The 23577-nt window shown below is 41.1% G+C and overlaps 1 protein-coding gene and 1 non-coding gene across 2 annotated transcripts in view; both read left to right on the forward strand.

Annotated features, from left to right (window-relative positions):
* Positions 1–23577, forward strand: part of CSMD1 (CUB and Sushi multiple domains 1) — a 1675023-nt gene that overhangs the window by 1237739 nt on the left and 413707 nt on the right. The window lies entirely within an intron of this gene.
* Positions 1696–1802, forward strand: LOC138079457 (U6 spliceosomal RNA). The gene has a single exon (XR_011144919.1). It is a non-coding gene; the product is annotated as a U6 spliceosomal RNA (small nuclear RNA).

The following is a 23577-nucleotide window of genomic DNA, read 5'->3' on the forward strand; positions in this document are numbered from 1 at the left end:
AGTAATGAAGGCCATGCGGTGCTGGTGGAAGGGTAGCCACATAAACCCATGGAATCTAATGGAAAGCCCATAAACAGACCCACAAACAGAGCCCCACACCCCTTGAATTTTGACAAACATGCAAAAGCAGTTCAGCAGGGGAAGAACAATCCTTGCAAGAAATGGCGTTCAAGCAGTTAGACATAAGACCACAGAAAGAACCTCAACCTGTGTCTCATGCCTTACATGAGAATTAACTCAAAGTGGATAAAGAGTTAAACAAAATGTAAAGCTAAAAAAACAATTCTAAAGCTATAAAACTATCAGAAAAAAATTGTAGATTGGTTTTTTTTTTTACAATTTGGATCTAAGGTAAAGGATAAATAATTTTCATGGAGGAACAGCTGCTGTAATCCTGCCTTTTACTGGGATTTCTTTGAGCCAGCATTTAGAATGTGCCAGGTTGTCCCATGGGACTAAACGCTTGTTAACCTTCCTTACAAAGTACGTGTGCTCAGTTGCTCTGACTCTTTTGAGGCCTCAGGGGCTGTAGCCCCCCAGGCTCCTCCATCCATGGGATTTTCCAGGCAAGAATCCAGCAAGAAAACCCAAGGAGGGTCACCATGCCCTCCTCCAGGGGATCTTCCTGACTCAGGAGTCAAACCCACGTCTCCAGGGTTGAAGGCGGATTCTTCACCACTGTGCCACCTTAGTAGTTATACAGCCTAGCTAATTCTGCCCTAGGAAAAGGCGAAACTGCATACATTGTCAAATGTGTTTTCTGTGAAAGGACACTCTACCTCCCGCAGAAAATCTCCTGAGTAAAGGCCAGCAGTGGACACAACGAGCTGACACAGGAAGACGGGCTCTGTCACCTGGGATGCTTATCTCGTCTTCAGTAAATGATGGTATTAGACAAAGATAGTCAAACCAAGTGAGCAACAGATAGGATTTTTATGCATTTTCCTTTGAACAATATGATGATAAATTCATACAATAGCATTGGATTTCTTTCCCTCCCTACCAGAAGGATCAAGCAAAGCAAATGAGTTTGCCCTTCAGTTTTTGAAGCTTTTTGATGCATGACAACCTAAAGTACAATGATAAGAACTAAGCGCCACACTTTAAATGAGCAATAAGCCAGTTTTTCAAGCTGTCTCCTTTAGTCTCCCTTCTGCTTTTTTTTTTCCCCTTCTCATTTTTAGTTTTACATTATTTTTTAGAGGCACAATGCAAAAAGTGGCTAACAAAATAAAAACAGACATAATATCTGATTTTCCACCTATAATCACCCCCTCATTATATCATATGAACATACTGGAAAAATTCTAGACACTGACAGTATTTCTTTTGATAAGAAAAGGAAACACATTTTAAACTTATTCCTAAAAATGTTTACTCTTGAGGTATTGAAAAAAAACTTATACTCAGAAACCATTTCTAATGCACCATATGTGTAGAACTATACACAGAGCACACCTGTTTATTTGCTTTGAAAAATATAAAGTCAATGCTGCTGTAATTGAATGATTATCAATAATAAAATGAGTATAAGACATAGAAAATTTTGGAAAACTCAGTAGTGGGCGCAGGACTGGAAAAGGTCAGTTTTCATTCCAATCCCAAAGAAAGGCAATGCCAAAGAATGCTCAAACTACCACACAACTGTACTCATCTCACATGCTAGTAAAGTAATGCTCAAAATTCTCCAAGCCAGTGCTCGCTTCGGCAGCACATATACTAAAATTGGAACGATACAGAGAAGATTAGCATGGCCCCTGCGCAAGGATGACACGCAAATTCGTGAAGCGTTCCATATTTTTATCAATAATTACCTTAAACGTAAATGGGTTGAACGCCCCAACCAAAAGGCAAAGACTGGCCGAATGGATACAAAAACAAGACCCCTCTATATGCTGCTTACAAGAGACCCACCTCAAAACAAGGGACACATACAGACTGAAAGTGAAGGGCTGGAAAAAGATATACCACGCAAATAGAGACCAAAAGAAAGCAGGAGTGGCAATACTCATATCCGATAAAATAGACTTTAAAACAAAGGCTGTGAAAAGAGACAAAGAAGGCCACTACATAATGATCAAAGGATCAATCCAAGAAGAAGATATAACAATTATAAATATATATGCACCCAATATAGGAGCACCGCAATATGTAAGACAAATGCTAACAAGTATGAAAGGGGAAATCAACAATAACACAATAATAGTGGGAGACTTTAATACCCCACTCACACCTATGGACAGATCAACTAAACAGAAAATTAACAAAGAAACGCAAACTTTAAATGATACATTAGATCAGTTAGACCTAATTGATATCTATAGGACATTTCACCCCAAAACAACGAATTTCACCTTTTTTTCAAGTGCTCATGGAACCTTCTCCAGGATAGATCACATCCTGGGCCACAAATCTAAACTTGATAAATTCAAAAAAATCGAAATCATTCCAAGCATCTTTTCTGACCATAATGCATTAAGATTAGATCTCAATTACAGGAGAAAAACTACTAAAAATTCCAACATATGGAGGTTGAACAACACACTTCTGAATAACCAACAAATCACAGAAGAAATCAAAAAAGAAATCAAAATATGCATAGAAACTAATGAAAATGAAAACACAACAACCCAAAACCTGTGGGACACTATAAAAGCAGTGCTAAGAGGAAAGTTCATAGCAATACAGGCATACCTCAAGAAACAAGAAAAAAGTCAAATAAATAACCTAACTCTACAACTAAAGCAACTAGAAAAGGAAGAATTGGAGAACCCCAGAGTTAGTAGAAGGAAAGAAATCTTAAAAATTAGGGCAGAAATAAATGCTAAAGAAACAAAAGAGACCATAGCAAAAATCAACAAAGCCAAAAGCTGGTTCTTTGAAAGGATAAATAAAATTGACAAACCACTAGCCAGACTCATCAAGAAGCAAAGAGAGAAAAATCAAATCAATAAAATTAGAAATGAAAATGGAGAGATCACAACAGACAACACAGAAATACAAAGGATCATAAGAGACTACTATCAGCAGTTGTATGCCAATAAAATGGACAACGTGGAAGAAATGGACAAATTCTTAGAAAAGTACAATTTTCCAAAACTGAACCAGGAAGAAATAGAAAATCTTAACAGACCCATCACAAGCACGGAAATTGAAACTGTAATCAGAAATCTTCCAGCAAACAAAAGCCCAGGTCCAGACGGCTTCACAGCTGAATTCTACCAAAAATTTAGAGAAGAGCTAACACCTATCCTACTCAAACTCTTCCAGAAAATTGCAGAGGAAGGTAAACTTCCAAACTCATTCTATGAGGCCACCATCACCCTAATACCAAAACCTGACAAAGATGCCACAAAAAAAGAAAACTACAGGCCAATATCACTGATGAACATAGATGCAAAAATCCTCAACAAAATTCTAGCAATCAGAATCCAACAACACATTAAAAAGATCATACACCATGACCAAGTGGGCTTTATCCCAGGGATGCAAGGATTCTTCAATATCCGCAAATCAATCAATGTAATTCACCACATTAACAAATTGAAAAATAAAAACCATATGATTATCTCAATAGATGCAGAGAAGGCCTTTGACAAAATTCAACATCCATTTATGATAAAAACTCTCCAGAAAGCAGGAATAGAAGGCACATACCTCAACATAATAAAAGCTATATATGACAAACCCACAGCAAACATTATCCTCAATGGTGAAAAATTGAAAGCATTTCCCCTAAAGTCAGGAACAAGACAAGGGTGTCCACTTTCACCGCTACTATTCAACATAGTTCTGGAAGTTTTGGCCACAGCAATCAGAGCAGAAAAAGAAATCAAAGGAATCCAAATTGGAAAAGAAGAAGTAAAACTCTCACTGTTTGCAGACGACATGATCCTCTACATGGAAAACCCTAAAGACTCCACCAGAAAATTACTAGAGCTCATCAATGAATATAGTAAAGTTGCAGGATATAAAATCAACACACAGAAATCCCTTGCATTCCTATACACTAATAATGAGAAAGTAGAAAAAGAAATTAAGGAAACAATTCCATTCACCATTGCAATGAAAAGAATAAAATACTTAGGAATATATCTACCCAAAGAAACTAAAGACCTATATATAGAAAACTATAAAACACTGATGAAAGAAATCAAAGAGGACACTAATAGATGGAGAAATATACCATGCTCATGGATTGGAAGAATCAATATAGTGAAAATGAGTATACTACCCAAAGCAATTTACAAATTCAATGCAATCCCTATCAAGCTACCAGCCATATTTTTCACAGAACTAGAACAAATAATTTCAAGATTTGTATGGAAATACAAAAAACCTCAAATTGCCAAAGCAATCTTGAGAAAGAAGAATGGAACTGGAGGAATCAACTTGCCTGACTTCAGGCTATACTACAAAGCCACAGTCATCAAAACAGTATGGTACTGGCATAAAGACAGACATATAGATCAATGGAACAAAATAGAAAGCCCAGAGATAAATCCACACACATATGGACACCTTATCTTTGACAAAGGAGGCAAGAATATACAATGGAGTAAAGACAATCTCTTTAACAAGTGGTGCTGGGAAAACTGGTCAACCACTTGTAAAAGAATGAAACTAGATCACTTTCTAACACCGCACACAAAAATAAACTCAAAATGGATTAAAGATCTAAATGTAAGACCAGAAACTATAAAACTCCTAGAGGAGAACATAGGCAAAACACTCTCAGACATACATCACAGCAGGATCCTCTATGATCCACCTCCCAGAATTCTGGAAATAAAAGCAAAAATAAACAAATGGGATCTAATTAAAATTAAAAGCTTCTGCACAACAAAGGAAACTATAAGCAAGGTGAAAAGACAGCCTTCTGAATGGGAGAAAATAATAGCAAATGAAGCAACTGACAAACAACTAATCTCAAAAATATACAAGCAACTTATGCAGCTCAATTCCAGAAAAATAAACGACCCAATCAAAAAATGGGCCAAAGAACTAAATAGACATTTCTCCAAAGAAGACATACAGATGGCTAACAAACACATGAAAAGATGCTCAACATCACTCATTATCAGAGAAATGCAAATCAAAACCACAATGAGGTACCACTTCACACCAGTCAGAATGGCTGCGATCCAAAAATCTGCAAGCAATAAATGCTGGAGAGGGTGTGGAGAAAAGGGAACCCTCCTACACTGTTGGTGGGAATGCAAACTAGTACAGCCACTATGGAGAACAGTGTGGAGATTCCTTAAAAAATTGCAAATAGAACTACCTTATGACCCAGCAATCCCACTGCTGGGCATACACACCGAGGAAACCAGAATTGAAAGAGACACATGTACCCCAATGTTCATCGCAGCACTGTTTATAATAGCCAGGACATGGAAACAACCTAGATGTCCATCAGCAGATGAATGGATAAGAAAGCTGTGGTACATATACACAATGGAGTATTACTCAGCCATTAAAAAGAATACATTTGAATCAGTTCTGTTGAGATGGATGAAACTGGAGCCGATTATACAGAGTGAAGTAAGCCAGAAAGAAAAACACCAATACAGTATACTAACACATATATATGGAATTTAGAAAGATGGCAATGACGACCCTGTATGCAAGACAGGAAAAAAGACACAGCTGTGTATAACGGACTTTTGGACTCAGAGGGAGAGGGAGAGGGTGGGATGATTTGGGAGAATGGCATTCTATCATGTATACTATCATGTAAGAATTGAATTGCCAGTCTATCTGACGCAGGATACAGCATGCTTGGGGTTGGTGCATGGGGATGACTCACTGAGATGTTATGGGGAGGGAGGTGGGAGGGGGGTTCATGTTTGGGAACACATGTAAAAATTAAAGATTTTAAAATTAAAAAAAAAAAAAAAAGTAAACAAGCAAAAACAAAAAAAAAAAAAAAAAATTCTCCAAGCCAGGCTTCAGCAATACGTGAACCGCGAACTCCCTGATGTTCAAGCTGGTTTTAGCAAAGGCAGAGGAACCAGAGATCAAATTGCCAACATCTGCTGGATCATGGAAAAAGCAAGAGAGTTCTAGGAAACCATCTATTTCTGCTTTATTGACTATGCCAAAGCCTTTGACTGTGTGGATCACAATAAACTGTGGAAAATTCTGAAAGAAATGGGAATACCAGACCACCTGACCTGCCTCTTGAGAAACCTATATGCAGATCAGGAAGCAACAGTTAGAACTGGACATGGAAGAACAGACTGGTTCCAAATAGGAAAAGGAGTACATCTCCTGTATATTGTCACCCTGCTTATTTAACTTATATGCAGAGTACATCATGAGAAACGCTGGGCTGGAAGAAGCACAAGCTGGAATCAAGATTGCCGGGAGAAATATCAATAACCTCAGATATGCAGATGACACCACCCTTATGGCAGAAAGTGAAGAGGAGCTAAAAAGCCTCTTGATGAAAGTGAAAGTGGAGAGTAAAAAGTTGGCTTAAAACTCAACATTCAGAAAATGAAGATCATGAACTGTGAAGAAAGATGAGCACCGAAGAATTGATTCTTTTGAACTGTGGTATTGGAGAAGACTCTTGAGAGTCCCTTGGAATGCAAGGAGATCCAACCAGTCCATTCTGAAGGAGATCAACCCTGGGATTTCTTTGGAAGGAATGATGTTAAAGCTGAAACTCCAGTACTTTAGACATCTCGTGCAAAGAGTTGACTCATTGGAAAAGAGTCTGATGCTTGGAGGGATTGGGAGCAGGAGGAGAAGGGGACGACAGAGGATGAGATGGCTGGATGGCATCACTGACTCGATGGACGTGAATCTGAGTGAAGTCCGGGAGTTGGTGATGGACAGGGAGGCCTGGCGTGCTGCGATTCATGGGGTCACAAAGAGTCAGACACGACTGAGCGACTGAACTGAACTGAACTGAAGACATAGAAAAGTGAATAAAGAAAATGAAACAACCACATAGCTAAAACCACTAAACAGAGAATGAACTTAGCTAGTTAATTTTACAACTATTCACTGAGTATCTGGTTTGTGCCAGGCACTGTTTTGGCTGATACAGAAACCACAAGTGGGCAGGTGCTCAGGGATTTTATCTTCTGATCAATCAGGAGGGTAGGGGTGCCCCTCCCTACTTTGGCCAGTGTTTGACTTTGTGTCTGGGGCCTTTCTGTCACGTTAATGATAATGAATTATTTCACATGCTAATAATAGTAACACTTTCTTTTCCAGTGTTTGCCTGAAATAAGAATGCATCTTATAAGCAAGGGTGTCTGAGGCTTGCTGTTCAACCAGGTTGTGATGAGGCCCCTGGGGGAACTGTTGTGAGTGATGCACAGGTCTGGGCGTTTCACAGCTTCAGAGAGGAGAATGAGGCTGTCTCTTTGGAGAGCAGAGCTGCGTGAGTGAGGACAGCCTCTGTGTATATCTGAGGTTCCCTCCATCAAGAAGGACCGGCCAGAGTGAGGCTGCAGAGCGGGACGGTGTGGGTGGGTCTGCTGAACGTCTGGAGGACCAGGGTGAGCTCTGGGAGGGAGTCGTGGGGGATGAGCTCCACTGAGTCAGGCAGGAGCGAGGTCAGGAAGGCTACAGCGGGGAGCTAAGACATTTAAGGAACCAAGTGTCCAGGGAACGAATAGAAGATGAGGGCACATTTATCTGCAAGACGTTAAGTTAGTTATTTCATTTGGTAGCCAGATAAGGGCACCTGACCAGGGGTGAAGGGGATACAGGTAGCAAAGCTCCATGTGTGTGCTCAGTGACGTAGTCATGACCTTTGCGACCCCACGGACCATAACCTGCCAGGCTCCTCTGTCCGTGGGATTCTCCAGGCAAGAACACTGGAGTGGGTTGCCATTTCCTTCTCCAGGGGATCCTGCATTGCCAGGCAGGTTCTTTATCACTGCGCCACCTGTGAACCACCCCACCACCCCAGAAAAGCTCAAAGACCAAATCAAACAATTATATGGAAAATGTATATGGATGAAAGCTGTTGTTTTCCTCATTATTTTAGGCTTAGAGAAATGATATAATCCCAACTATAAGTGTTCACCACTCAGAAAGACACATTTGTACTTCATATTCAAGGAAGAAAAAAATGTTGAGATGTCTATGCCACAATGCAGTGAAATTGCAATTCAGATGTCAGGGAATACTGTTTTCTTTAATATAGGCTTATTTGGAGTAAGCAATATTGAAATAATTAGATCTCTTTCTAAACACTTTAAAGAAATTGAAAAGAACAATCATCAACTCATCTTGATATTTAATTTTGCCATTAAGTATATGAACTTCTACAAGTAATTAGATGAATTTTGCATTAGGGATTATATCGACCTGAAAATGAAATGAAGCCTTTAAAAAAAAACCTGTTTAATCATGCCCTATAGATGTAACATTCTGAAAATATACTGCTCATGAACTGGAAAGGCTCTGAGGAATATTTCCTATCATGATTTTGTCTTAAAATTTACCACTAAAACCCTCAAAGGCATTCTTAAATATTTCTAAGGAAACTCCACAAACATCTGCATGCCCTTTAGGCCTCAGATCCTGACGTCAGTGTTCTCCTGGGGCCTCAGGTTCTTTAGTTCATGGAAAACAGAGGAACAGCTCGAAGTTCTGCTACCTGAAGGGCAGTAATTTAGATCTCCAGGGGGAATGTTTTCCCAGGGAACGTGTTGATCTCCAGGGGGAATGTTTAGCCAGGGAATATCTAGATCTCCAGGGGAATGCACAGGGAGTGTTCATAGTTGATGTAACCAGAAAACAGTGGGTGAAGAAATTCTCAGTCCAAGAGGGACCAACTGAACACCACTGAACACCACCTCTCTCTCTTTTTTCCTGGGGAATTGGACCATGAAGAATTTGCAGTCATCTCTTTTTGAGTGGGAGAATTAAAAGCCAGTGCAAACTTGGATTTTGCTTCAGATCAGAGGAAAAGAAAAGCAGGGAGGCAGACACTGTGTCATTGCTACTGAAAGAAGAAAACCTTAAAAGCACTGATGCTACATGGCTGGGTGGAAGGCTGGCAGAGGAAGAGGATGCCATCAGCGTGGGATCAGGGCGCCCATGCTTGGCTTTGTAAGACAGTAATTAGCTGCTCAACTGGAGTTCCCATGGAGGACGCAGGGGACTGGAGCTAATTATGTCAGAGAAAGATCTGGAGAAATGAAGCCAGGAGGAAACCGCCCACACCACATGCCACCACCGCAAACAGAAAAGAAAATCTTCAATTTGGAACAAAGAGAAAATTAAGAAAACATGTTGTTTACTTAATTCCCGACTTGAAAAGCAGAAGCAACTCTCATGGGAAATGGTGGCAGGAAAAATGCTGTACAATGGAAGGCCCTGTGGAGGAAACAAAAATTAAAGCTAAAAGGAGGGAAAACAGAAAAACAATGAGGAAGAATTTTGAAGAAATAGAAAACCAACTGCATCATTATATCAAAAGTCATCAAATTAAGTTTCTTCATCTCTTTCATTGTCTCTGTAAAGTTATATCATATTTTATCAAAATGACTCCTAACCTTCTAAACTACAAATAAGATGTATTTTTTAGATTACAATATTTTTTAAAGTTACTACTGTAGCATTTTTAAATAAACCTAATTTTTTAGTCATTGTTTTCTCACATCTTAAAATAAATCTTAGCAGCCATATGCTTTTGGAAGAGGCTGACAGCTATCCCTTCTTTACTGATAATGTATATTCGTCAATGATTAACTTGATATGCTCTATGTGTATGTGTATATTTAGTCGTTATACTGACAAATAAATCAAAGCAGATTTATTTCACATAAGCAGCGTAGAATACACACAGAATTCCATTTTGGAATGATTACTAACTGCCAGTAATAAAGAAGTAGTGATGGTCTTTCTAAAGATTTCCATTCGTATATCTGTGCCAAAGAACCCAGCAACAACTCTCTACAAAAGTGAATTCCAGTGCTGTAGATATGTTTTCATTTTTTGACAGTTTTTAAGAGTTCATGACCTGAGCCACAGTCAGCAAAAAAAAAAAAAAAAGAATCAACTGTTAACTAGTTTGTTCTTATAACCATCTATATTCAATTTGTGTACATTCTCCACCCCAAATAGTATATTTAAAATTTATCTGGAGAAGAGTTCCATTTGTTCACAGTCATAGTCAGCCTTCTCCCTGTGTCTCTTCGCTGCCACAATATCTATAATAAAAAAGAATAAAAGTACCACAATGCAATCTAATAAGTCAGCTTTCTGGTGATTTATTGATTGGTAGCTACCAATTGGATGCTGAAACTCTTTTTTGAGCCATGTGGACCTCTTACAACTTTTAGAATAAGCAACTGTAAGAATTAAACAGAAAAAGGAATTCATCTGAAGTGTTTTGACATAATCACATTAAAGTATCGGTAGCATGAAGCATCTGTTTACATATGAGAAATGATTACATAACAGTGTGCATTACAATAGCTAACAGCTCCAAAACAACAGTGGGTATTTTATCTCTCTGTAGGCCCACTTAGCACCAAGCTGCTGGGAAAAGCCAGTTATATGTTACGAAAAATTATTTTTCCAATATTATAGATAAACAGGAAGAAACTCTGGAAAATTCATTGAACATGTTATCATTGTGCACAGAGGAAAAATTAAGTGAAAGATGCAATGTGCTTTATCTTAATTTCAGCGGCCTCTGGGTATCATTCCACCTGAAACATAAAGGGAGAAACCCAGTAAGCAAGTCTGGACAGTAGTTTCGTGATGGGAATGAAGTAGGTCAAATAAAAATAGGAGAAAGTTCTTGTAAAATGCAGTTTAACCTTCCTGCTTCCCAGGTGGCTCTAGTGGTAAAGAACATGCCTGCCAGTGCAGGGGATGCAAGAGACTCATGTCTGACCCCTGGGTAGGGAAGATCCCCTTGAGGAGGAAATGGCAACCCACTCCAGCATTCTTGCCTGGAGAATCCCATGGACAGAGGAGCCTGGTGGGCTACAGTCCATGGGGTCTCACGGAGGCAGACACTACTGAAAGGACTGAGCTCACACACAGACACTGTGAGGGAGACTTGCCCAACTTAAAACAGACATGGGATTGGAGTGGGGCAGAGGGGAGGTAAGAGGAATACAGGTTAAGTAAGGTCTTTAAGGGGCTTCCCTAGTGGCACAGTGGTAGAAAATCTGCCTGCCAATGCAGGAGATTCAGGAGATGTGGCTTCGCTCCTTGGGTTAGGAAGATCCCTGGAGGAGGCAGTGGCAACCCACTCCAGTATTACTGCCTAAAAAGCTTCATAGGCAGAGGAACCTGGGGGCTCTAGCCCATGGGACTGCAAAGAGTCAGACAGGACTAAGCACCTGAGCCAGTATTCTTGTCTGGGAAATTCCATGGGCAGAGGAGCCTGGTGGGTTGCACTCAATGGGGTGGCAGAGAGTTGGACATGACAGAGCACACACAAGCTCTTTAAAACTCAGAGTGTTAGCCTGACTTCCAGATAAAGGCAGATGTGGTTCACTGATAAAATTACCAGACACATAGAGGACTAGAGGGTGTCCCTGGTGGTCCAGTGGCTAAGACTTCACACTCCCAATGCAGGGGGCCGTGGTTTGATCCCTGGTCAAGGAACTAGATCCCACATGCTACAACTAAGAGTTGAAAGGGCTCAACTAAAAGATCCTGTGTGCCGCAACTAAGACCTGCCACAGCCAAATAAATAGATAAATGAAAAGAAAAAAGAAACTGACTAGCGGGAGCACGGAATGGGAAATTCTGTGTCTCCACAGTTACTGCTTTTCTGCAGGGCAGAGAATGGGCATCAGGATCCCCCTGAGTTAGCAGCAGCCCAGATATTACATCTGTAAATAAACATGGAAACTGAGGGTATTGATTTTTACCTATTATAGCAAACTGTGAGATTATGAATTGCCTAGAACCCCTCTGTTCCGTGAAGAGGGAGCTCTTTTCAACACCACCCCAGCACTTTTATCAGTTTTCACCTGGATCATTCAGTCCAAAAGCCTCAAAACTACTTCCCAGGACCCATCAACAGCAGCTTGAGAGTTAAGAGCCCCAATAGTGCAGCCAGAAAATCTTGAATTTAAGCCTTATCTTCAACATTTATGACCGAGACAGTTCAGTGTTTGCAGTGTTATGTAATTTTCTTCAAGGTTCAGTTCTTTTATCTGTAAAATGAGACAAATGATAGAATCTATCGCATGTATTTGCAAAAGCATTGGCAACTGTTACAAAGATGACAGAAACTGCATAAACAGTATCCCCATGATAAATATTAAGTAGTTAGTATATACAACCCACTGTGCTCAGCGTTGAAAAGTAATATGCAAAAAGTAGACACATCCTCTTGTCTCATGGTGGTTACAAACTAGTTTGAAATTTACATAGTGTGTGTTAAGTAATTTATATGGTTCTTGGCACGTGGTAGGCAGCTACTAAATATTATTTGTTGTTATTAACACTAGTAATAACGTTATAACATCGTCCTTATGGCAGATATTTCTAAATCTCCATGGAAAATGTATCATGGAGGAAATATGAGAAACGTGTGTGTGTGTATTCTTTACCATCTGTATGCATATATGTATGCATAGATATTTTGTTTATCTGTATGTATATTTGGGCTTCCGTAGTGGCTCAGCAGTAAAGAACCTGTCTGCAATGCAGGACCTGGAGGATATGTGGGTACGATCCCTGGGTGAGAAAGATCCCCTGGAGAAGGGAATGGCTACCCACTCCAGTATTCTTGGCTGGAGAATCCCATGGACAGAGGAGCCTGGAGGGTACAGTCCATAACATCACGAAAAGTCGGACACGACTGAAGTTACTTAGTGTGCACGTAGCACATATATATTTAATAATTAGATTTTATATCAGAATTTCCCTTTATAATTCAAGTTTAAATATATATGTACACATACACACAGATATCAGCTGGAAACAAATACAGACAAATAGTCAGTGTCCAGCAACCCTGGAGTGCTCCAGCGCACAGCCTATGAGACCAGACACAGCAGCTCTGGCTGTGAGCATGGAGGTTTTGGAGCAGTGGACCTGGGGGAGCTTTTGGTAACTCATAGTTAAGATAAAAATTATAAACCAGCAAGGGCTAGAGTTTATTTATTTTTCTTTTTTTTAAATTTTAATTGGAGTTTAATTATTTTACAATATTGTATTGGTTTTGCCATACATCAACATGAATCCGCCACAGGTATACAGATGTTCCCCATCCTGAACCCCCCCTCTCTTCCCTCCCCGTTAGAATCAAAGTTCTTCTGTCTCTTGTCCCATTTGAAAGCATGAATGTAGTGAAGAGGCAAAAAGTGTAAAAACAGGTACAAAGTTTTTTATTAGACACACAGTGCAACTAGTGGGAGAGCACACAGAGATGCTGTGCAGTTAAGACAGAAGCGAGGCAGAGACACACACCCAAGAGAAAGGGTGTGGTGTCCCCCCAGCGAGGAGGAGCCCAGGAAAGGGGTGATCCAGATCGCTTGCGCGGGGCAGTTCTTCGGGTTTTCTCTGGCCAATCATCTTGCTTCGCCTGGCCCTGAGTCTGTATTTGGTTTTATCTCTTAGCCAAGATAGAGTCCAGAGCCAGGGTCTCTAGGAAGAACGCATTGTGGTCTGGCAGCTCCTCCCTTCTCTTTCCTCTGAGCAGCCTCTCTGCACTTGCATAGTCAGGGTTTCCTTGACCTGGAGAACGAGAAATGCACGGTCTCTTTATCTCCTATCCAAACAGGACTCAATTCCTCCTGGCTCTTGCCCTTATCCTAATCTTGGAGTATCCACAGAGCCCAGATTCCAGCTGCTCAGCCTGGGGCCTTTCTGTCTCCTGCCCCATCCACAGGTGGTTTTAGTATTTATATTCCCACAAGCTGTTCATGAGGGTTTCACTGGTTTTGTTGTTGTTTTCCTTCTTATCTGTGTTGATGTGGTCAGTCTTTTATTGTTTAGCCTTTCTGCTGAGTCTGTATGAAAACATATTCTCCCCCACCATTTGAAGCTGGGACAAACCTAGACAGTGTATTAGCAAGTAGAGACATCATTTTGCTAACAAAGGTCCGTCTAGTCAAAGCTATGGTTTTTCCAATAGTCATGTACAGATGTGAGAGGTATACCATAAAGAAGGCTGACTGCTGAGGAACTGATGCTTTTGAATTTTGGAGTTGGAGAAGACTCTTGAGAGTCCCTTGGACAGCAAGGGGATCAAACCAGTCAATCCTAAATCAGTCCTGAATATTCTTTGGAAGGACTGATGCTGAAGCTATGATCCTTTGGCCACCTGATGTGAAAAGGTGACTCATTGGGAAAGACCCTGATGCTGGGAAAGATTGACTGAGGGAGGAGAAGGGGACAATAGAGGATGAGATGGTTGGAAGGCATCACTGACTCAAGCAACATGAGTTTGAGTAAGCTCCGGGAGATGGTGAAGGACAGGGAAGCCTGGTGGGCTGCAATCCATGGGGTCACAGAGTCAGACACGACTGAGGAACTGAACAACAATAACTTCCTTTGGGAACCTCCTCTCTGTATACACGTTTTGGAGGGATGTTTCTGATTTTTTGCATTGTTTGCTTTCTGAAGTCCAGCTTGTTGGCATCTTTGCTGCCGTCTGGACATTTGCAGGAGCTTCAGGAGCTGTGCTTCCCAATGCTTCTTTCTCTGGGAGGCTCCTCCCCGTGGAAATTCCATCAGAAAGTGGTTCTGACTGCAGCGCTGTTTCTTTGTTCCCCTTGAATGCTGATTAAAGATTCAGTGTACACAGCATGAACGTTGCTTCACAAACAGTCTAGCAGAAATTGTTTGGGACTTTTAAAACATATGTAATATTTTACGCTTACTGTTAAATGTCAGGCACTGGGAGAATAATACCTATTTTCTCATGGAGTTCAAGGGTAAGAAATGGTTGAGGTCGTTACCAGATGGTGCAATTTGAAAAAAAAGGCTAGATTCTTGACTGAATTAACTTTAATTTCACTTCAAGGTGTTAAAACCTTTTTACCTTTTTACTTCAGCTCCCTCCAAGGGCACTTGTCAGCCCTGGGGTTTGCCAGCTCAGCTCATCTGCAGATGCTAACATCATACCCTGATAGCAGTTGATTCGACATGCAAACACCTCCTCTGTTTGAAGCAATTGGTCTCCTGGAGAGGGTTTTGAAAGAGCTCTTGTTCTATTTCTGAATTTGATTAAAATAGCTTATTAGTCAGTCGAGTAAATTAAATACTTGCCTTTACATTTCCATGAAATTTGGAGAAAACCCAATAAAAGAGATCAATGTAGTGCACAGAAGTTTTATGACCACCACTATTTTGCAGGACTTGTTATGAATATTAGATTTGCAGAGTCTGGCCTCATAATTCCATATCTAATGGATCTGAAACATGAATATCTTCTCATAAATAGTATTGATGGAAGAAGGCTCCCATGGAGTATAAAATAATCTCCATATTCAAAAGTCAATTAGTACTAAGTCGTTTCTTTTCCTTTCATTTTTTTATTAAGCATTTCCACCCCTTGACTACAGAAGTCTTCCTGTTAAATCTTTCAAAAGTATATCTGCAGGAATTTTTGAATAGTTCAATATTATTCACAACACTTAATTTTTATGATTGCTTCTAATTATTACTAAATGGAGTTCGGGCTCATCTACTTATTAGTTACTTTGACTTTTAATAAAGGGAGACTTTCTGTCTTCATTTTCAAGTCCTCAACCTGTGCTCCCATCCAGTTTCATCGGTGACATTTTATGATTTGGAACGAGGAAGAAGGGCCTTATATTTTCACAGCATAATAAAGACCGAGCGCGTTTAATGTCCAGCAGTGTTTTCAGAGGTAAGGTAACCAAGCACAAAGCAGTGATGCAGCTTTGTACCAGCTACCAAGGGTCGGGCCCTGTTTATGTGACCTGCACAGCTGAGTGCAGGCAGCTGAGTTAATAGTGTCTACTGTGTAAAAAAGAATGTAAGTGGACTTCCCCGGCGGTCCAGTAGGTAGGAGTCCACACTTCCACCGCAGATGCAGCTGTTGACAAGTTCAATCCTGCCTGCCACAGGGCACGGCACCTCCCCCACCAAAAAAATGTAAGTTTATACACTTTAAAAAAAAAAAAAAAAGCTGATTAGAGTGTCTCACCTTGAGACAGACAGAAGGAAAAAAAAAACGTTTTTGCCTTGAGTCATTATCTGTCCTATTGTTTAATAAGAAGGCACTTCAAGTGATGTTGTAAAAGGCGACGTAGGAATTGCCTGGAAGAGTCCACGTGGACTCTGGCCAGTTTAACTTGCCACTGATTGACTGTAAAAGTGACCAGTCTCGTGAAAGAAAAAGTTAGAGCAGCCAAGAGATGTTCTCAAATGTTTGGGAGTCTGCTCTTATCCCTGTGATTTTAATCTACATAACAGAATAGCTTCTCATATTAAAAAAGATATTAGCACATACCTGTGGAATCTGGAAAAATGGTACAGAGGAAACTTTTTGCAGGGCAGGGATAGAGAAGCAGACATAGAGAACGGATGTGCGGGCTTGGGGTTGGGGGAGGTGGGGACGAACTGAAAACTTGTGATGTACATATATACACTTATTGTTGATCAGTTGCTTAGTCATGTCCAACTCTTTCTTACTCTATGGACTGCAGCACACCAGGCTTCCCTCTCCATCACCATCTCCTGGAGCTTGCTCAGATTCATGTCCTTTAAGCCAGTGATGCCATCCAACCATCTCATCCTCTGTCATCCCCCTGCTCTTCCTGCCCTGAAATTTTCCCAGCATCAGGGTCTTTTCCAATGAGTTGACTCTTTGCATCAGGTGGCCAAAGTACTGGAACTTCAGCTTTAGCATCAGTCCTTCCAATGAATATTTAGGATTGATTTCCTTTAAAATTGACTGGTTTGATCTCCCTGCTGTCCAAGGAATTCAAGAGTCTTCTCCAGCATCACAGTTCTAAAGCATCAGTTTATCAGTGTTCAGCCTTCTTTACCATCCAGTTCTTACATCCATACATGACTGTGGGAAAAACCATAGCTTTGACTAGATGAACCTTTGTTGACAAAGTGTCTCTGCTTTTTAATACACTACCTAGGTTTATCATACCTTTTCTTCCAAGGAGTAAGCATCTTTTAATTTCGTGGCTTCAGTCACCATATGCAGTGATTTTGGAGCCCAAGAAAATAAACTTTGTCACTGTTTCCACTGTTTCCCCATCTGTTTCCCATGAAGTGATGGGACCAGGTGCCATATCTTTGTTTTTTGAATGTTGAGTTTTAAGCTAGCTTTCCACTCTCTTCTTTTACCCTCATCAAGAAGCTCTTTAGTTCCTCTCCAATTTTTGCTACTAGAATGATGTCATTTGTCTATCTGAGGCTATTGATATTTCTCCTGACAATCTTGATTCCAGCTTGTGCTTCATCCAGCCCAGCATTTCACATGATGTACTCTGCATATAAGCTAAATAAGCAGGGTGATAATATGCAGCCTTGACATACTCCTTTCTCAATTTTGATCCAGTCCATTTATCCATGTTCAGTTCCAACTGTTGCTTCTTGACCTGCATACAGGTTTCTCAGGAGGTGGGTAAGGTAGTCTGCTATTCCTATCTCTAAGAATTTTCCACTGTTTGTTATGATCCACAGAGCCAAAGGCTTTAGTGCACTCAGTGAAGCAGAAGTAGATGTATTTGTTTGTTTGTTTTTTTAATTCCCTTGCTTTTTCAATAATCCAGTGGATATTGGGAATTTGATCTCTGATTCCTCTGCCTTTTCTAAATCCAGCTTGTACATCTGGAATTTCTTGGTTCACACACTACTGAAGCCTAGCTTGAAGGATTTTGAGCATTTCACCTTGCTAGCATGTGAACTGAGTACAATTATATGGTAGTTTGAAAATTCTTTGGCATTGTCCTTTGAGATTGGAATAAAAACTAATCTTTTCCAGGCCTGTAGCCACTGCTGCATTTTCCAAATTTGCTGACATATTGAGTGCAGCACTTTCACAGCATCATCTTTTAAGATTTGAAATAACTCAACTGGAATTCCATCACCTCTACTAGCTTTGTTCATAGAAATGCTTCCTAATGCCCACTTGACTTCACACTCCAGGATGTCTGGCTCTAGGTGAGTGACCACACCATCATAGTTATCCTGGTCATTAAGATCCTGTGTAGAATAGAGCTAGTGGAAAGCTGCTGTACAGTACAGGGAACTCAGCTCAGTGCTCTGTGATGACCCAGAAGGGCGGGATGGGTGGGGGGATGGGAGGAGAAACTCAAGAGGGAGGGGATATATGTATACATAGAGCTGATTCACTTTTTTTAGCAGAAACTAACATAACATTGTAGAACAACTATACCCCAATTAAAAAAAAAAAAAGATGATGAAGGAATCATTTAAGTGTTGTGACTTATGGGATGGAATTCTTGGGGGCAGTGTGGACCTCACAGAGAATAAAATTCTGGGCACAGTAGGGGCATCCATTTTCTAGAAGCAGCAAATGCCATGCCCTGACATTTGCTCTTATTTAATGGAAACTGTTGGGTCTTCCCAAGTGGTGAAATGATAAAGAAACTGCCTGCCAATGCAGGAGATAAAGGAGATGCAAGTTTAATCCCTGGGCTGGGAAGATCCCCTGGAGTAGGAAATTGTAACTCACTCCAGTGTTCTTGCCAGGAGAATCTCATGGACAGAGGAGCTTGGCAGGCTGCAGTCCTTGGGGTCGCAGAGTCATATGTAACTGGGCATGCATACACAGTGGAAACTGTGAGAGAGAGGAAAATATCAATTTAGAAAATGTTGGCAATTATTTAATTTTAACTACATGCTTTGGTTCTTTATTTTTCCCAAATTATTAAAGATATTTTCATAGCAGTTCCAGTTGACTATTTCTTATCCTATAGAGTTCCAAGTGTGAGATTCATAGTGACTCAGTTTTACTTGAGATAAAATTCCTTTTGTTCTAAGAGCCCAGCACAGTATAGATTCCATTAGTCAGCGCTGTTTGTCTCTAGATACGAATCTTCTGGGTTTTCTTGGGCCACTTCAGTATTAATAGGTGATAGTGATTCAGACTCATTGTCACGAGTGCAAGGAGGCCAGTCTTACCTTGGCTAAATGTGCATCTTCTAGACAGAAAGAGAGCCGCTGAGCGCGGTTTCTCTCCAGTGTCCTGAGAGCAGAAGGCCCTGACCAACTCCAGAAGCATCAGAGGAGTGAAGCTCGCCGCTCCCCTGCAGGACAGGACACTGTCCACACTTACAGGAAGCACCACCAGGGTCTTCTCAGCCCAGGCCATTCTACTCTGTCACTATCAGGGCAGCGCAGTTATTAACTAAAGTCCACACTTCATTTCTCAGCTTCCCAGGTGGCTCAGTGGTAAAGAAACTGCCTGCCAATAAAGGAGACGCAGGAGATGTGGGTTTGATCCCTGAGTCAAGAAGATGCCCCAGAGGAGGAAATGGCAACCTACTTCAGTACTTTTGCCTGGAAAATCCCATGGATAGAGAAGCCTGCTGGGCTACAATCCATGGGGTTGTAAAGAGCTGGACATGACTGACCACGCACACTTAATGCTTAACACTTCAGGTTTCCCAAGTTTTTACCTGACATCCTCTTTCTGTTCCAGGATCTCATTCAAAACCCAGGGTTACATTTACACAACAGGCCTCCTTGGACTGTGACCCCTGCTCAGACTTTCTTTGTTTCTGATGACCTTGCTGGTTTTGTGGTGCCCCTGCTGGTCCCAGTGACCTGGGTGCATGTTTCTCTTGCTCTCATGCAGCAGAATCAGGAGAAGGCAGGATCCCCTGGTGCTACTGACTGCCAGGCCAGCCCTCTGTGCTGAGGCAGGCAGCATTGCTGGATCTCAACCATCAGCTCAGAGTCAGTTTTGAAGTCTCAAATCAGGTTACTAGGTCGTCCAGGAGAGAGGAGGATTTGGCCATGTAAATGTGGCTCTCCCAGAGTTGCTGATCAAAATCTGGAACAAAATCATCATTTTCCCAACAAGTGCTCTCTGAGGCCCCTGTCTTAGCTTTCTGGACAGCACCACAGAGACAGTTTTCACCTTCAATGACACATAGAAATGATTTGGGCAGTGCTGATCCTGAGTTTGGAGACTGATGCTTCCATAGCCTCTATGAGACAAGGGGAAGAGCTGGCACAGCTCCTCCTGTGGTTACATGTCTCCTGGACTTCTAGGGTCCTGTAATTTGGGATGGGAGCACCAAGGGGAAAAAGCAAAACAGCAGCATCATTCCTGACTCAGCTTGGCTGTCAACAGCACCTTTGAGAGCATCTCATTTTTGTTTTAGTCAAACCACATTTTCGTGAAACGCAAGTACAGTACTTGATGCACACAACAGAATTTCCCCTGAACGCCATAATCAAGCATGATTACACTTGATTTTAACAAGCACAGGGCACTTTTAATAGCAATCTGCTACTTTCTGAGATTATGTTATTGATCGTGATGGAGAGGGATATTTGTGGGAGACTCCAGGTCATTCCAGGTGCCTGGTTATGCTGCGTCCACACAGATTCCTGAAACTCAGGGAACGTATCCCTGCCAACCAGTGGGGAGAAGCCCATACCATCTGCAAAGGGCATGGTTGGTTGGTGGCAATCACAGGCTGCAGTGTTGTTGTCTAAAGGTGATGGGAGGAGGTCAGTTGTTTTAGAGAGATCTGGGTCAAATCCTCATAAAAATGAGACTCCAATGCAACAGCAGGTACCATGTGGATGCTTGCACAAGAAAATGTACTTCTACCAACCCTTTCCTCAGCCAGATCAAGGAGCATTTACTGATCTTGGACACACTTTCATCAGATTAGTAACACCCACCATACAATAGTAAAGTGGTAGCAATAGATTGTTGTCATTATTGTTGTTTAGTTGCTAAGTCCTGTCTGACTCTTTGCCACTCCATCGACTGTAGCCCTCCAGGCTCGCTTGTCCATGGGATTCTCCAGGCAAGAACACTGGAGTGGGTTGCCATTTCCTTCTCCAATGCATGAAAGTAAAGAGTGAAAGTGAAGTCGCTCAGTCGTGCCTGACTCTTCAAGACCCCATGGACTGCAGCCCACCAGGCTCCTCCGTCCATGGGATTTTCCAGGCAAGAGTACTGGAGTGGGTTTCCATTGCCTTCTCCATATATAAATAGAAAACTCTGTGGCATTCATTAAAACTCATCTTGAAGATCATGTACTATGTGTGGGTAACTTGGCTAGGTACAGGGAATCTAAATGTCAATAAAATAGACCCTGTGCAAGTTTACAGTAAGTCACAGAAGATAAATACAACTCCCAGAGAAGAGACAAGTGAAGGCCGAGCCTGTGATCAAGTCTAATCCCAGAGTAAGTGCAATGGAAATCAGAATATCAACAGTGGATTGAGTGGATCAGGCTAAAGACAAGAGGAAATGGAATGTTTACAACAGGCATGAGGCTGAAAGGAGGGGGTACTGTCAGGGACTAAAGGAAGTTGCAGCCTGGGTTGTGATCACAGGAGGGAGAGGGTCGGCCGTGAAAGTTGACCCAGGGAGGTGGCAATGCCGGCTTTCTAAATCAGGCACAAACCTTTGGGTTGAGATTGAAGGGGTTCACCAGGGGTATTTCATGACATCTGGGGGTTAGAAAGATTATCTTGGCTTCGGCATCAAAAGTGGAAGAAGGAGGCACAATGGGGAGCAGAAAATAATTCAAATGACAACACTGATAATCAAAGATGGTTGACTATGAATGCGGAAACCCTGAACCCAGGAGGCAATGCAAAATATGTTGGAAATCAGTTAAACTATAGACACATTTGTGTGTGGTGTGTCTTGGTTTGTCTTTAGGAAGATGGTGACAATAACCATAAATGAACTGCATCAGTTCTTTGGGATTGTCCTAAAACAGTCTTTTTAGTAAAAATTATTAACCATGGGAGAGTCAAGATTGATAGGTTCATATTTTTGTTGCTAAGTTCTACATCAAATATTTCAGAATGTCATAAAAATATAAAACTGGAAAGGACTGCCAGCAATTATCTCATCCCACCCTCTTGTTTATTAATAAGATGAAATAATGTGATTTAAGTTTTAGAGCTTATTGGTGCCAAAAATGAAGTGAGAATCTTCATCAGTAAAAACAGTATTCAAAATGTTTGGGAACACATGTAAGAATTAAAGATTTTAAAATTAAAAATAAAATAAAATAAACTCTAAAAAAAAAAAAGTGGTTGTAGTATTTCCTTTATTCCAAAACTGGAAGAATATACTTTTTAAATATTCATCTTGATCTTTGAGAAATATGAAGCAATATGGGGAATTGTGAAAGGAAACAGCGTTAGTGATATTTGTGAGAAATAAACTGAACTTTAGGCGTGCTTATTATAAATGTTTTGAGCATACTGTACTATTGATAATGACAATGAGAAAATTATAATAATATGACCTTCTCCTAACTAACCCTCTCAATATGAAATCACATCCCAAAGTGAATTCTTCCAAAGTTATAAAAATAGCAGGCTTCTGGCTGAAGGTGGAGGAATAGTATTTCTCTGTTCACCATTTCGTCTCTGAACCTAAGTAGCAAGTAGAAAATGAAACGTGCGGGAAAAGGGGGAGTTGTTTCATCTCTGATGGACCAAGAGGGCATCTATCACTGGAAAGAGCAGCGTAAGCTCAGGATGGAAGCATTCAGTGACCAGGAGGACCAGGGCAGGGAGACCAGCAGGAAGGTGTGAGGCTCTGTGTTTCTCTCCAATGGAGTTTGCAAGGTTGGCCCTCAGTTTCCTCTGGGGATTGGTTCCAGGACTCCTCCACCTTGAGGTGGTCCACCTTTGAGGATGCTCAAGTCTATGATGTGAAATGGCATAGCATTTACATATAACACACAACCCCACATCCTTCTGCACACTCACCTCTTGATTACCTATAATGCTGTGTAGTAGTTGCTGCAGTGCAGCAAATTCAAGCTTTGACTTTGGGAGCTTTCCGGAATTTTTCTGCTGAATGGTTCAATGAACGTTGGTGAAAGTGTTACAAATGTCAGACCAAATGCAGGCCCCTTTTGCCCAACTTAAGCACCAGCACGTCTTCTCACACTTTCTTTTAGCAAATTCCCACAGCCAGGAGAAGCTTCCTTCCTGAGAGATGAGAGAGTTTAAGACCGAGTGGGGGCCTCCGCAGAGTGGAGAGGAGCAGAGGTGCTGTTGTGAGCAAAGCGCTGGCACCTGGCCTGGTCACTCGCGTGGTCCTGTCCAAGGCCTGGCCATCCGTGAACTCTGACGCTTTAGAAACTCGGTTCTCACTCTCTTATGTGCTCACTACTGTTCTTTCAGGTCGCCTGCGCCAGCAGTTCCCACCCCAACACTTCACACCAGTCTCCTTATCATCTTTCTTCATCAGCCTTTTTGTTCTCCTGTAACCAGAAAATTAATAGAATAAAAATAAACCAGTTTCCCAATAATTTTATAATACTAAAATTAGAGAATACAGTTTTCCCTTTGGACTTCCTAAAGTTAATATCTTGCTAAAATGTAACCAATATTCTCAATGGCATTTTAAAGAAATATTTATCAGCAGCCTGGAGCAATAGACTCTGTCTTTTAACAACT

This window comes from Capricornis sumatraensis, chromosome 4, assembly GCF_032405125.1.
Source record: "Capricornis sumatraensis isolate serow.1 chromosome 4, serow.2, whole genome shotgun sequence".
Classification (NCBI taxonomy): domain Eukaryota; kingdom Metazoa; phylum Chordata; class Mammalia; order Artiodactyla; family Bovidae; genus Capricornis; species Capricornis sumatraensis.